At 37.7% G+C, this 16,023-nt stretch overlaps 1 long non-coding RNA gene across 1 annotated transcript; it reads left to right on the forward strand.

Annotated features, from left to right (window-relative positions):
• The first annotated feature begins 1,891 nt into the window (after positions 1 to 1,891).
• Positions 1,892 to 15,176, forward strand: LOC116534159. Its single transcript, XR_004261611.1, has 2 exons — positions 1,892 to 2,025; positions 14,786 to 15,176. It is a non-coding gene; the product is annotated as an uncharacterized LOC116534159 (long non-coding RNA).
• The last annotated feature ends 847 nt before the right edge of the window (positions 15,177 to 16,023 follow it).

The following is a 16,023-nucleotide window of genomic DNA, read 5'->3' on the forward strand; positions in this document are numbered from 1 at the left end:
ATGAAACAGCCTTCTACTGGAAAAGCCATCTATGACTTCACTAGAGGGGAAAGTCAATGCCTTGCTTCAAAGCATCAGCTTCAAAGGACAGGCTGACTCTCTTGTTAGGGGCTAACTGGTGATTTGTTGAAGCCAATGCTCATTTACCATTTCAAAAAATTTAGGGCCCTTAAGAATTATGCTCAATCTACTCTACGTGTGTTCTATGTATAAAACAACAAAGACCAGATGGCAGCATATCTGTTTACAGCATCGTTTGCTAAGTATTTTGAGCCCACAGTTGAGACCTAGTGCTCAGAAAAAAAGATTCCTTTAAAAATATTACTGCTCATTGAGAATGAGCTGGTCACCCAAGAGCTCTGATGAAGATGTACAAGGAGATTCATGTCATTTTCAAGCCTGCTAAGACAACATTCATTCGTAGTCTATGAATCAAGGAGTCCTTTCAGCTTTTAAGTCATATTAATTAAGAAATATATTTTGTATTTATTAAATAAGTAACGATTCCTCCGATGGATCTGGGCAATGTAAATTCAAAACTTTCTGAAAAGGCTTCACCATTCTGGATGCCATTTAAGAACATCTGTGGTTCATGGGATGAGGTCAAATATAACATTAAGAAGAGTTTGGAAGAAGTTGATTTCAACCCTCATGGATGACTTTGAGGAGTTTGAGACTTCAGAGGAGAAAGTAACTGCAGATACAGTAGAAAGAGCAAGAGAACTAGAATGAGAAATGAAGACTGAAGATGTGGTTGAATTCACTATTTACAATAGCAAAGACATGGAACCAATCCAAATGCGCATCAATGATAGACTGAATAAAGAAAATGTGGCACATATGCACCATGGAATACTATGCGTTCACAAAAAAGAATGAGATTATGTCCTTGGCAGGGACATGGATGAAGCTGGAAGCCATCATCCTCAGCAAACTAACACAAGAACAGAAAACCAAACACCGCATGTTCTCACTCATAAGTGGGAGTTGAACAATGAGAACATATGGACACAGGGAGAGGAACAGCACACACATGGCCTATCAGGGGGTGGGAGGCGAGGGGAGGGAGAGCATTAGAACAAATACGTAGTGCATGCAGGGTTTAAAACCTAGATGATGGGTTGATAGGTGCAGCAAACCACCATGGCACATGTATACCTTGTAACAAACTTGCACATTCTGCACATGTATCCTAGAGCTTGGAATAAAATTTTTTTAAAGAGAATAGGTGGCTGAATTGATGCAATCTCATGACAGAGTTTTCATGGGTGAGGAACTGCTTTTTATAGATGAGGAAAGAGAAATTTCTTGGGATGGAATCTGCTGGTGAAGATTCCATTGTAAACATTGTTGAAATGACCACAAAGAATTTAGAATATTACAAATAAGGTAGTTGATAAAGCAGTGGCAGGGTCTGAGAGGACTGATTCCAATTTTGAAAGTTCTACTGTGGGTAAAATGCAATGAAACAGCATTATATGTTACAGAGAAATCTTTTGTGAAAGGAAGAGTCAGTCAATGCAGTAAACTTCATTGTTGTCTTATTTTTAGAAATTGCCACTGTCGGGCTGGGTGCCGCAGCTCACACCAGCAATCCTAGCACTCTGGGAGGCCGAGGAGGGTAGATCACAAGGTCAGGAGTTTGAGACCAGCGTGGCCAATATGGTGAAACCCCATCTCTACTAAAAATATAAAAATTAGTTGGGCGTGGTGGCGGGCGCCTGTAGTTCCAGCTACTCGGGAGGCTGAGGCAGAAGAATCTCTTGAACCCGGGAGGCGAAGGTTGCAGTGAGCCGCTTTCATGCCACTATACTCCCACCTGGGTGACAGAGTAAGATTCCATCTCACAAAAAAAAAAGAGAGAAAAGAAATTGCCACTGTCACTCCACCCTTCAGCAACGACTGTGCTGATCAATCAACAGACATCCATGAGGCAAGATCCACCAGAAACAGAAACAGACTAGGACTCGCTGAAAGCTCAGCTGATTGTTAACAATGTTTAGCAATAACGTATTTTAAATCAAGGTATGCACATTGTTTTTTAGATGTGATGATTTTGATCACTTACTAGGTGCAGTATGATGTAAACATAACTTTTGCATGCCCTGGGAAACCAAAAAATTCATGTGACTTGCTTTATTTCAATAATTGCTTTGTTGTGGTTGTCTGGATCAGCATTTATTTCAATAATTGCTTTGTTGTGGTTGCCTGGATCAGTATCTCTGAGGTATGCCTGTATTTTACGTAACCACAATACAATGTCAAAACCAGGAAATTGACATCGGTATAATCTATAGACCTTATTCAGATTTTAGTAGTTTTATATATGCATTCATTTGCTTGTGTGCATGTATGTATGTAATTTTATTATGTGTAAATTCATGTAGCCGTTATCACACAACCTCTGATTTTATATTCCAGAAAATACTTGCCACCAATTATTTTGTTATTCTGCAGTATGATTATTAAAGAAAAGATAAATACTGAAACTTTTCCTTTATTTACCAATTTTCATTTTAGTAAGTTTATTAGGGGAGAGTTATTTAGCACACATTGTATGTCAATTCTAGTGCTTAACATGTATGTCTCATTTCAATGTGTGTGTGTATGTGTGTGTGCATGCGTACACGTATCAGGAATTTTATTGTCCAATGCTTTCTTTAATATAAATAAGATTACACAAATTTACCTAGCAATATGAAATCACTTTAAATTCCTTCTACCTCTGATTATCCTTGTCCTAGAGTTAAAGATCCTAACATCATTTTAAATTAAATACCCAGCTCCTTATTGGCCATTCATTCTGTGACTTTATGGGTCTTGTTCTGGCCTTTCCCAAAGAGTAGAGATGACCATTTCTTAGCTACAATCCAAGCAAGGAAATACTTGCCATCGTAAATGTTTGCTATGTTGACTTTAAGTTCCTATTCAACATACCATTATAATCTATGCTGTCCAATGCCTTTGCAGTTATATATTAGGCATTGGAAACTACCTTGTTACTGTTGTTATTTCAAGTATAATATCATTTTACAGTTTCAATTTTAACTGAAAATTACAAATTCAATTATGGATATTGACCAGATACATTACACAAGAACGCTTCCCTTTTTTGCATCTGCATCAAATTAAAAGAAACCAGAAAACTGCTTCCCACTAAAAGAAATAAGCAAATAAATTTAAAAAACCAAAGCAGCTACCATTTCCACATGTGGTTCAGGAATAGGCAGCCTCCAAAAGAAACAAAATAATGTTCAAGTTATGCATATAACTAAATCTACACTGCCTATGTACAAAGTGACATGTTTATACAGTAAAAGAAGTGTGCAAATGGTGGTGACAGAATTGGTAACATGTATTTTGAATAAAACATTAACAGTCTCCCTGATTGTTTAGCATAGAAAGATGTTTATGAAGCCAGAGTGGAGAAAACACAACTTGTTTCACAATTTCTTAATTTGAGTCCTTAATGTGCACCTTTTCTAAATAATAAGTTATGCCTCACATGGGACCCAGCGAGATGTAAAAACCTCATGAAAGAGCAGCAAAGAGCTCAGTTGCAGCTGCAGCTTGTTAGCTCCTATGTGGCTAGTAACAAGTTTCTCTGTGGTGAATTGTTGGGTGGCCCTTTGGGTTCTCTTTCTGAAATAACAAACTAAAGTCAACATATTGGTCATAAAGTCCAAAGCCTGAGTAGTTTCACTAAGTGTCAGTGAAGTGGAACTGAGCCTCTGTCTTGGCCTTTAGGCAAAACTGTCTGCATTGCAAAGCTCTATGGTCAATATCTGCTGATAGAACTTGGGCATAAAGAAAAAGAGACACAGGAAGTAAAAGGATACCCTAACTCAGAATAATAAGATACATAAATACCCAAACAGGAGATGAAGAATCAGACCAGTAAAACTCTATCTAACTAACCAACTCATCTTTTAACATGCTGTGAGTAAACACAGTACATGTTAAACAATTTATACATTCTCAAGCTCCAGGAGCTTGAAATAAATCTTAGGAAAAGAGTCTTATAAATGATTATTGTTAATATTTTATAATTTGCCTCTAATGCTTTAATAGTGAAGTATATAGTCTATAATTGATTATATTTAATGATTGTCTATAAAACAATTAACAATTTTTGAGTCTACTTTATGCCAGGCTCTGTGTTTGATTATTTTACAGAATTTATTTCATCTAGCCTTCATAAACCCAATGATATTGATAATACTAGTTCTTAAATTTCATAGTTGAAGACACAAGAGAACACGCTCAAAGTCAACAAAGCAATGGTCAAGCTGAGCCTCACTAACCTTTGTCTACCTCTACCTCTAACGAATTAAAATGTAGAGAGTCATTTTGCATAACTGTAAGAAAATTATACAGTATTTTATTTTGCCTCAATTGTGCTGGGAATTTTTAGTTTTTGTTCAAATTTAGATAAATATCACAAATATATTGAATGTAGGTTTATTATGTAATAATGACAACATATTTACATATATCTATACATATGCATATATAAGCATGCACACACACACTTGACTATGTACTGACTGATCTTTTTTTTTTTTTTGAGATGGAGTCTCACTCTGTCACCCAGGCTGGAGTGTAGTGGTGCAATCTCGGCTCACTACAACCTCCACCTCCTGGGTTCAAGTGATTTTCCTGCCTCAGCCTCCTGAGTAGCTGGAATTACAGGAATGTGTCACCATGCCTGGCTAATTTTTGTATTTTTAGTAGAGATGGGGTTTCACCATGTTGGTCAGGCTGGTCTTGAACTCCTGACCTTGTGATCCACCTGCCTGAGCCTCCCAAAATGCTGGGAATACAGGTGTGAGCCACCACGCCTGGCCTGATCTTTCTCATAGAGGCAAAAATCCATATTTAGACAGATAATTAAACTAAGTTATCCCCGTAATTTTGTGTGACCAAGGGGTGGTTTTTAAAGTCCTAGTAAGTTTTTAGTTACATGTTCTATTTCCTGGTTTCTCTATTTTCATGCCTCTGTCTTCTAAGAAACATAATTTAATTCATGAAAGTGTCTGTCTATATATAACAATATCTATTTATGGATTTTATAATACTTCAGTATATAAATACTTTACTTGAAAGGATGTTGGCACCAAAATGGATGGTCTTTTTTAAAACTTAGAATTTATTTGGATTTGTTTGAAGTTAGGTTAATGGGAGGAAATGCTCTCATTATTTGTATAACATTTTTTTGCAACCTCTCAGTGAGATGTCTGAGGGTTAAGTAAAAAAAATGTTCTGAGTTATTTGTATGTATGCATGTATTTGTGTACTAATCTTATACATACCCTTGCATTCTCCCATGCATGTCTATTCAAACCTGTGCCTTACAATGCATATCCATCTTTCCTGCAGGTACAATTTTGCCACGATTTTTAATCATCAAAAAAACACAAACAAATAAACAAAAAAATGAGTTTTTTTTTTTTTTAATTTTGTTTGATTTTTTTGAGACAGAGTCTCACTCTGTCACCCAGGCTGGAACGCAGTGGTGCGATCTTGGCTCAAAGCACTCCAGCGTGGGCAACCAAGTGCAGTCTGTCAGCTCCACCTCCTGGATTCAAGCAATTCTCCTGCCTCAGCCTCCCTGCCTCAGCCTCCCAAGTAGCTGGGACTGCAGGCATGCCACCACGCCCATCTAACTTTTGTATTCTTAGTAGAGACAGAGTTTCGCCATGTTGGCCAGGCTGGTCTCGAACTCCTGACTTCAGGTGATCAAAGTGCTGGGATTACAGGAGTGAGCACCTCACCCAGCCTCCAGTGAGGTTCTTTATAAGACCAAAACTATATGTAAACAGTTATCGGATGGGGTGCGGTGGCTCACACCTGTAATTCCAACACTTTGGGAGGTCAAGGTGGGAGCATGGCTTGAGCTTAGTTTGGGACCAGACTGGGCAGCAACGTGAGATCCCTATCTCTACAAAAAATACAACAACAACAAAAACAACACCACAAGCTAAATAAAATGATGAGGATTCAAAGACTATTCTGCATTCAAAACTAATTTCTAGTCAATCCTTATCAGGTGATCACTCTTTCTGCTTCTTCAACCTGCTAAATATGAGGTGTCAAAAGTAAGTAGTTTCAAGGGCTTGATTCTGCTTTTGGTAGATTGCAAACTTGAGTCGGTTATATAACCCCTTTAAGATTCATTTCCGGCCGGGCGCGGTGGCTCAAGCCTGTAATCCCAGCACTTTGGGAGGCCGAGGCGGGTGGATCACGAGGTCAAGAGATCGAGACCATCCTGGTCAACATGGTGAAACCCCGTCTCTACTAAAACTACAAAAAATTAGCTGGGCATGGTGGCGCGTGCCTGTAATCCCAGCTACTCAGGAGGCTGAGGCAGGAGAATTGCCTGAACCCAGGAGGCGGAGGTTGCAGTGAGCCGAGATCGCACCATTGCACTCCAGCCTGGGTAACAAGAGCGAAACTCCGTCTCAAAAAAAAAAAAAAAAAAAAAGATTCATTTCCATCATCTGTAAAAAAAAATGTAAAATGCAGCTAAATAGTTTATTGGAAATATGTTCTGAGAATGGTTTAATGTATAAACGTATAAAATATTTAACACCCAATTAGTGCTGAAAACCATTAAGAAACATATTGCGGCAGGTAGAATATAAGCTACTCATTATTAGCTACAGTGAGTTCAAAGACTGAACTTTAAACTTTAATGGAAATCTCCGGATTCTGATATGACCCTGGCCCTCTGTCAGGCCTCAGTCATCAGTACACTTTATGTGTAACGGGTGTGGCTGACACATCACGCCATACCATACAGAATATTTCCAACCACAGAGTTGCTGCTGCCCGAAATAACAGTTAACACCTAACACTGGTCTTGGTGTGACCATAGGATGTTGGAGATAAAGTAGATGGGTAATGGGTAGAGGAAATGGCGTGCCTGGCAAAAAGAGTAAGATGCTGTTGCAAACAATATTGGAAGTTGAAGCAATGTACCTGGCCAAAAAGCAGAAGATGTGGCTTAGGGAGGAGAGAAGAGGCCAGAACTGAGGTTTCAAGCATGGATGTACTTGATCGCTATCATTGTAGCTGCATGATTTTTGTTATTACAGAAAATGTAACCATAGGAAACATTATTAAACTCAAAGCTGTGACAATATTTACCTGTTAAGAGAGGAGGAGGGAAGGAGGTGGAAAGAGCCAGTCACAAAGAAAAAATAACATAAGGATCATAAAGCATCGATTGGACTTTAAATACTAGTCATATTTTCTATGAGATGGTTTTTAACTGGATTTTTTTTTCTGATAATGTGCTTAGAGATAGCATGCTTTGTACATGGAAATAATGGACAGGTAAAGACACACACACTAAAAACAACGTTAAGCTGCTGTGGAAAAAGGTGTTAAATAATACCATGTGAAAAATTATCATGATGCCTATCGATACACAAAGGACTTCTTTAATATTGGAAGCTTAAGGAAATGAATTATTTGTCCCTGAGTTACTTCTGAACATTTACCGTGACAGAATGGTGACTGTAACAGAAATTTTTGAGACTAGACATAAAGATGGTTCACATGAGAGGAAAGAAAACGAGCATATGGCAAAAATAATTCCTGGAATCAAAAGCTATGTTTTTGCAGACTGTTTTTTAAAGAAGAAACCGTTTTTATCAGTTATAAGACTCTGTACTTACATTTCAATTTTAGCAACAACACAATCTAAAGGTAAGAATTTTTTTTATAAATAGTAGCAAAGTATTTTGAAAATACGGAAATGGTATTTTCTCCAGGTTTAAATGCAAAATTGTTGCATGATACACTAGCAACACTGGTAGAGGCAGATAACAAAGAGAAATGTCACAGGAATAGGTCAAAGATTGTTCTTTTATCTATAGTTTTCTCATCACACCTTTAAAAACTTTTAAGTGGAAATTAAATGATGTGTATGATACAGAGATCCTAATTTCTTATCTGGAATTTGTGGAAAGAAATGTATTTTAAAATTTATTAGTTTATATTTTAAAATATATGTGCTTAGGCCGGGCCGGTGGCTCACCCCTGTAATCCCAGCACTTTGGGAGGCAGAGGTGGGCAGATTGCCTGAGCTCAGGAATTCATGACCAGCCTTGGCAACACGGTGAAACCCCGTCTCTATTAAAATACAAAAAATTAGCGGGACATGATGGCGTGCACCTGTAGTCTCAGCTACTCAGGAGGCTGAGGCAGAAGAATTGCTTGAACTTGGGAGGGGGAGGTTGCAGTGAGCTGGGGTCGCGCCACTGCACTCCAGCCTGGGCGACAGAGAGAGGCTTGGTCTTAAAAAATGTGTGTGTGTGTGTGTGTGTGTGCATAAATTAACAGCCCCATTGGCATTTGATGATTCACCCTATAACCAACCACATTAATATTTCCACAGCAAAATGTATAAAACAAAAACCATTATTAGCTAAGTTCAGGTTTTGGAACCAAATTGATGAAAACATTTTGTTTATAGATATTTGGTTTTAAGCCTTATGGATAAGGAATTAGGGTCTTATCTCCTGTGTCAGTATGTGAATTAAAGTATACTCAATTCTTTGTTCAAAACACCTGTTCCCCCCTTACTACACCCTTCCACATATGGTGTCATACTGATAATTTATCTGAGTGATTTTACACACATTACAGTAAAACTATGTATAGATTGGACAAGTCAAGCTGAACATCTTCACAGAATATTGTGTTAACAAGTCTTTTGTTATTGTTGTTTGAGACGGAGTTTCGCTTTTGTTGCCCAGGCTGGAGTGTACTGGTGCAATCTCGGCTTACTGCAACCTCCGCCTCACAGTTCAAGTGATTCTCCTGCCTCAGCCTCCCAAATAGCTGAGGCAGGAAAATCCACCACCACGCCTGGCTAATGTTTTGTTTTTTTTTTTTTTTTTTTTTTTTTGTATTTTTAGTAGAGACGGGGTTTCACCATGTTGTCAAGGCTGGTCTCAAACTCTTGATCTCAGGTAATCCACCCACCTCAGCCTCCCAAAGTGCTGAGATTACAGGCGTAAGCCACCTTGCCCAGCCAACAAGTCTTACTTCTGATTGAGCATGAGAAGCATCTCTCCCAAAATAGTATGATTCTATGCTTTGGTAGATTTGGTTTCTTCCACTCTGTCAGTCGCTTTTCTTTTTGTCCTCCATCGTTTTCCCCTCTTCTGCTTGTTTCTTGGATTGCTGATTCCAGCAACACATGTTTCACCATCTCCATGGCTAACCAGCTCCATGGCTAATCAGTAGGTCCAGTCAAGGGAGCCACTGGGTTGAGATTTGGAAGGTAGGAAGAGGGGAGTAGTCTGGTATTTTGTCTTCCCCCTCCCTGCTCCAGGCTTTATCTCCTGCAGTGACCACACATGCTATGTACTGGTCTGTTTTACTTAATTTTAATATTTATTTTATTGTGATAGGAACACAATATGAGATCTACTCTATTAACAAATTTTGAAATGTACAATACGATATTGTTAACTCTAGGCGCAATGTTGTACAGCAGATCTCTGGAACTTACTCATTTTGCGTTACTAAAACATTGTCCCCATTTTCTGCTCCTCACTGTCCCTGGCAACCACTATTCTGCTCCTTGCTTCTATGAATGAGACTATTTTAGATGCCTCACAAAAGCGGAATCGTGTTTTTGTCCTTCCTTCATACTATGTGATTTGAACTGCTGCCGCCTAACAACTGCTTCCCGTAAGGCTCCAGCCACAGTGGTGCCAGTGCCCATCAAGTGGTTCTTGTGAGCCCACCTGCTCCCTTTGGGAATAGTACTTGCTTCCTGTTTTGTCCATATCTAAACGATCTTCTTTCTCCTGGCTGACTCTTAGAGTTCTCCAACTGCTTGGTAAATACAATACCCTTCTGTATTAACTTCCCTCTATGTAATGACTTTGGCACAGAATTTGTTTTCCTGCCTGGACATTCACGAATACATCAACCTACCTTGAATGATATCTACTACATTCTTGTTTCCCTGACAATTTCTCTGTCTTTTTCTCTACCCTATTTCTGCTCCATCCCTCCCTCTGATCTAGCTACACTATTTCTCAAACAAACCATTCGGTCTTATGTTTTAGAGATGGTCCACTATTAGAACAGTTCCTTGCTCAAATATTTTAGAGACTCTCTATTGTCAAATGTCACTCATTTGACATAACTCAAATGACACCTCCTTTGAGATGCCTTCCTTGAACACATCTTCTAACTTTGTACCCACGTTATTACTTATGCCCACAATATTTCTTACGACAGATAAAGAAGCCAAAGTTCAGCCACAGGACCAATAACTTAAAGTCAAAATATAAAGTAGCATACTGTTTTAAACATAATACTATATATGAACTTTATAGTAATTATATTTTTATTTGACATTTATAACATTATGGAGAATGTATTTTATTATATAATGCTGACATTACACAAGATTATAGGCAATGTTAGAGACATCAAATATTTATATTTTTATAAAAATAATGAACAGAAAAGTGACATATAACCATCAGAGTCCTTCATTCTCAAATTTACAAAAATGAGAAACCGGAAGATTAAAACTAGAAGAGATTAGTGGTTATTGGTTGGTTTTTTGTTGTTGTTGCTGTTGTTGTTTTCGTTTTTTGTGGTTTTTTTGAGACAGAGTTTCACCCTTGTTGCCCAGGCTGGAATGCAATGGCACGATCTTGGCTCACCACAACCTCCACCTCCCAGATTCAAGCAATTCTCCTGCCTCAGCCTCAGGAGTAGCTGGGATCATAGGCGTGTGCCATCACACCCAGCTAATTTTGTGTTTTTAATAGAGATGGTGTTTCACCGTGTTGCCCAGGCTGGTCTTGAACTACTGACCTCAGGTGATCCGCCCACCTCAGCCTCCCAAAGTGCTGGGATTAGAGGCATGAGCCACCTCGCCCAGCCAGTCATTGGTATTTTTAACAGAATTCTGATTAAAGGGTTTACATTTGTATAAGAATTCTTGTTTTTCAAGATTCCAGAATTCTATTTATGCAAACAAAACAATTAAAATAATTCAGATACTGCCTGTGTAAGTTTATGACAAAAGTTTCCCTCAGTTTCCTTCTAAGCTGGGTATGTAGTCTTGTTCTTCACCGGCTTCCCTGGCGTCTCCAATTATGTAAGTAATTCTCAGATAATTGTCTCTTAGTTATTTTCAGTCACAGGAACGTGTCATTTCAGCAATTCAAATTCCCAAATCCATATAACAAAATTTTGGAATTTTATGCAAAGCTAAAATTTTCTTTTTCCTTTCTCTCCAACTGAACTCAGATGGGAAAATCAGCACAGAAAAAGGCAGTGTGGATGACTTCTTTGTCTCGGGAGAGGATCTCAGGGAGTTCTTGGATACATTCCTACGGAGCCCTGCAACTACAGCTTCTGACGTGGGCAATGAACCTGCTTTTGTGTATTGTGTGGCTTTGATTCTTCCTCACCCTCAAACCAGGTGTCCCATATTTTCTGTTAGAGCTCTATATCCCACCCATCACTCTTCATGCATAGAAGCTGTCTTAGTATGCTATTGCTGCTGTAACAAATAAGCACAAATTTAGTAGATAAAGACCATAAAAATTATTCTTACAGTTTTAGAGGGTTGGAGTCCAAAAAGTCTTATAGGGTTAATATCAAAGATTCCGTAGAGCTGAATCTGTTCCTCTCCTCATTTAGCTTCTCATGTCTGCCAGCATTTCCTCACTTGCGGTTTTGTCATTCCAGCTTCTGCTCAAATGATTGCACTGCCTTCTCCTTTTCTGTACTCAAATCTCCCTTTGGATCCCTTTTATAAGGATACTTGTGATTACATTTTAAGCCTACTTATATAATCCAAAATAATCCTCCAATCTCGAGGACCTCAATATCTTCATCACTTCTGCCAAGTATCTCTTGCTCTGTAAGGTAACATTCACGGCTTCCAATGATTATAACCTGGATATACTGGGAGCCATTATTCAGCCTACTACAGAATCTAGCATGAGTCCATGTTATTCCCTGCTCTCATTTGGACCCCTTTTACCTACAAGAAACATTCACACACAGTTTATTTCATAAAGATGTGTGATGGGTTCCCAGTGGATCTTTCACAACTCTACCACCACAGGCTTCCTGTGGGGACATGATTCTCAACATCTGTTTTTCACACTGCACCTCACCTCCATTCTCCATGCTTTTTTGCTACATTCTGTGCCCTTGGAAGCCAAGCTCTAACAACTGTATCACAGTCTTCATCACTCTCTGGCATCTTTTCCCTTTTCCACTTCCTCCTTGCCTTTCTTATCTCAGTGAATGTATTAAAGTTCTAAATATTTTGTGCAAGAATTAGAATCAGTAATGGGGATACAGAAGAATGGATGAGTCTTAGTGAGTCTACAGTTCCATGTACAGTGCATGGTTGAGACAGATCAGAAGCATTTCTACCTTTGGAACATCAAATATCTAAAGAAACCAGAAAAAGGCCTGTGAGGCCAACATTTGTCTTTTGTATTTATTTCATTCATTCTGCTTAATTTCTTCTTCATTATCATTCAGGTTTGATTTTTATTTTCTCATTCGTTGCTACTGTCTTGCCCTAACCATACAAAACTAGACCTAATGGTGAGTCACCTGAATGATTTTATTGTCATTCATTTCTTATTTTCCATTGCATATGCCTAATTAACTGTGGCACGCAGCTAGATTAAATTTCATGTTCTCTTGTCACTAAGTATGCAGAAAAAAATAATTTAAAAAATTTTTAAAAAGCTTAATCTTCTCTTTTTCTGTATCCAGATTGCATATTCTGATGATAGATGTCAAACTGCTGGTGCTAATTCTTATCAGGCTCTCAAATTTCACCTTGATTATCGCTGGCAATTGACCAACATTTTACTTATTTTTTTTGTCCAATTTTCTTATTTTTAATACCAAGATGTTTTGTTGTTATTTTCAAATTTTGATCACTGCCCTTAAACCATTTCTCCTACAGAATTAAGCTAAGGCCAAAAGAATAAAGAGAATCAAAGGCTGTGATAAAATGGAAAATGTCAAAAGCTACCCTAGAGAAATTTATAACCATTTGTACCCATATACACACCTAGTCACTAAATATCCAAACAAACAGAGCACAAGAGCAGAAAACATATGACAATTTAAAATATAGATTATAAGTATAGTGAAATGATAATTTATGAAATACAGGCAAGGTTATTTATAGTAGTCCTAGAAAGAAACCAATTAAATATCCATCAAAGGCAGAGCAAGTAAGCTGATTGAGAGCATATCATACAAAGAAATTACCTGCAGAAGTAAACTGTAGCTGTCCACAGCAACATAGATAACTCTAACAAATACAGAATAAAACAATGCAAAAAAAAGTGGTTTGATTCTATTCATATAAATAAAATTTAAATAAGCCGAAGAAGCCTACTGTCTAAGAATACATGCATAAGAAGTGGGAAAATCAGAAGAATGGTTAATTCTAGGAGGAAGCATTGTAATAAGGAGAAACAATGTAGAAAACAGTCTGGGAGGTGGTAGATCTATTTTGACCTAACTTGTGTCATTATTCATCAATCTCTACATATATGTTTCCTGTCCTTTCCTGTATGTTTGTCATATGTCAGAGGGAAAAATCTTAATTGATTTCTTATTTAATTGGTCATTTTCATTATCATAAAAGTTTATTTTAAAAAGAATGGAGAATATATAAATGCAGTTTTGCATATTATCTCACTTGATATTAGATGTATGACTAAAATAACATTCCATTATAACTGTGAACTTTGAATACCTGGTTTCTCGTATATCTCAACAATTCCCACACACCTAACCCTAATTACATGCTTTGGATAAGGTAAACTTAAACTAAATCAGCTTCCCTCTGATGGTTGAAAGAAACATTTTCTTCCTGAAATAGTATCTCTGGAGCCAGACATCATGTGGATTTGCAGGCTGAATTAACACCACCACCAGTCAAAAAATCAGCAGGTCAAGATTTCATTTTAAAATAGTCTAAATTAGTCATATTTCTTGTCACCTAGCAGGAATAAATAAAAACTTAATTTGTAATATTCTATGGAACAACTCATTTCATCCAGGCTTAATGATTTACCGTGAATAAATTAGTGAGAAAGATGAGAAGCTCAGAGCCAGAAACAAAAAACTAAGCATACAAGCAAACAAGCACTTACAAAAGAACGGGTAGGAGCACAAAAGACAGCAGAAGATACAAAACAATGGCTCGGTGCTGTGGCTCCCACCTGTAATCCCAGCAGTTTGGGAGGCTAAGGCATGTGGATCAGTGAGCTGAGACCACGCCACTGCACTCCCCACTGGGCAACAGAGCGAGACTGTCTCAAAAAAAAAAAAAAGAAGAAGAAAAAGATGCAAAACAACCATCACTTCAATAATCAGACATATGATATAAATTAACTACATTTACCGTGGTTAAGGGAACATAAGACAAATTTGGAAATGTGTTTAGAAAGCAACAAATTCTATGTAGATTTATTGATTTGTAAAAGAACTAAATACAATTTTTTGAAAGACAATGTAATATATTGGATACATTTAATGTTTACTTAGACACAGATTGAGAGTTAATGAATTGAATGACATTTCTGAAGTCATTTTTCAAAACAGCCCATAGAGACAAGAAGACAAGACAGCATGAAAAGGAAATTAAACGTAAGGCAGTTTAGACAAATGCCTCGTTAGTATTTCAGAAAGCACAAATACAGAGGCTGATGTACTCTCTGAGGAATTAATGATTTTCACTTTTCCAATCCAGGAATAATGAGACATCAATCCACAAATTTAAGAAGTCTAATTAATATCAATCAAGATTTTTGAAAAGAAACAATAAATAAATCCACATATAAGCACATCATAGTAAAGACTGAAGAACACCAGGAGCAATGATAAATTTCCAGACACAACCAGGAGAGAAAAGACAATGACTGGAAATAAACAGCATTTATTCTATCGACTGATTTCCCAACAGCGCAAATGGAAGTCAGAAGAAAAGGAACTATACAGGCTACATGCTGACAGAAAATGAATCAAGACAGCACTCAATCTCCGACCTTTTTCCTCATGTATTAGACAAAAACACATATTTTTTTAGACAAATAGGATGAGAGAAATTAGCATCTTTATTCAATAAAGGAAATTTATTATTTTGTGCTGTTTAAATCTTCTTTATATTGTCCAAATATAATTATGGGGGTCTGTTTGTATATATCAGAGTATGTTAAAATTTATTCAAATGATTGTGTTTTGTTTACTATTCCTTCTCCCTATATATATCATTTAGTCCTTGCTATATTTTGAAGTTGTGTTAAAGGGCTATACTAAAATTGTGAATTGAAACTTTTATTGTTATTTAAAAACCCATCTTCTTGAGCTGGGCGCGGTGACTCATGCCTGTAATCCCAGAACTTTGGGAGGCTGAGGCGGGCAGATCACAAGGTCAAGAGATCGAGACCATCCTGGCCAACATGGTGAAACCCCATCTCTACTAAAAATACAAAAATTAGCCGGGTGTGGTGGCACTCGCCTGTGGTCCCAGCTACTCAGGAGGCTGAGGCGGAAGAATAGCTTGAACCCAGGAGGTGGAGGTTGCAGTGAGCCAAGATTGTGCCACTGCACTCCAGCCTGGCAACAGAGCAAGACTCTATCTCAAAAAAAAAAAAAAAAATCTTCTTACTACATTTTTCCTTGAAGTGTGTTTTGTCAGACATTAGGAGCTATGATATTTTAGTTTGATTAATGTTTGAATTATATAATTGTTGATCTGTTTTCAACCATTTCACATCCTTATCTACTAGATGTAACTTTTTTTTTTTTTTTTTTTTTGAGGTAGAGTTTCGCTCTTGTTACCCAGGTTGGAGTGCAATAGCGCGATCTCGGCTCACTGCAGCCTCCGCCTCTTGGGTTCAAGTAATTCTCCTGCCTCAGCCTCCCGAGTAGCTGGGTCTACAGGCGTGTGCCACCATACCCAGCTAATTTTTATTTTTTATTTTTTTT

This window comes from Sapajus apella, unplaced genomic scaffold, assembly GCF_009761245.1.
Source record: "Sapajus apella isolate SASKATOON/1434 unplaced genomic scaffold, GSC_monkey_1.0 scaffold86, whole genome shotgun sequence".
NCBI lineage: Eukaryota > Metazoa > Chordata > Mammalia > Primates > Cebidae > Sapajus > Sapajus apella.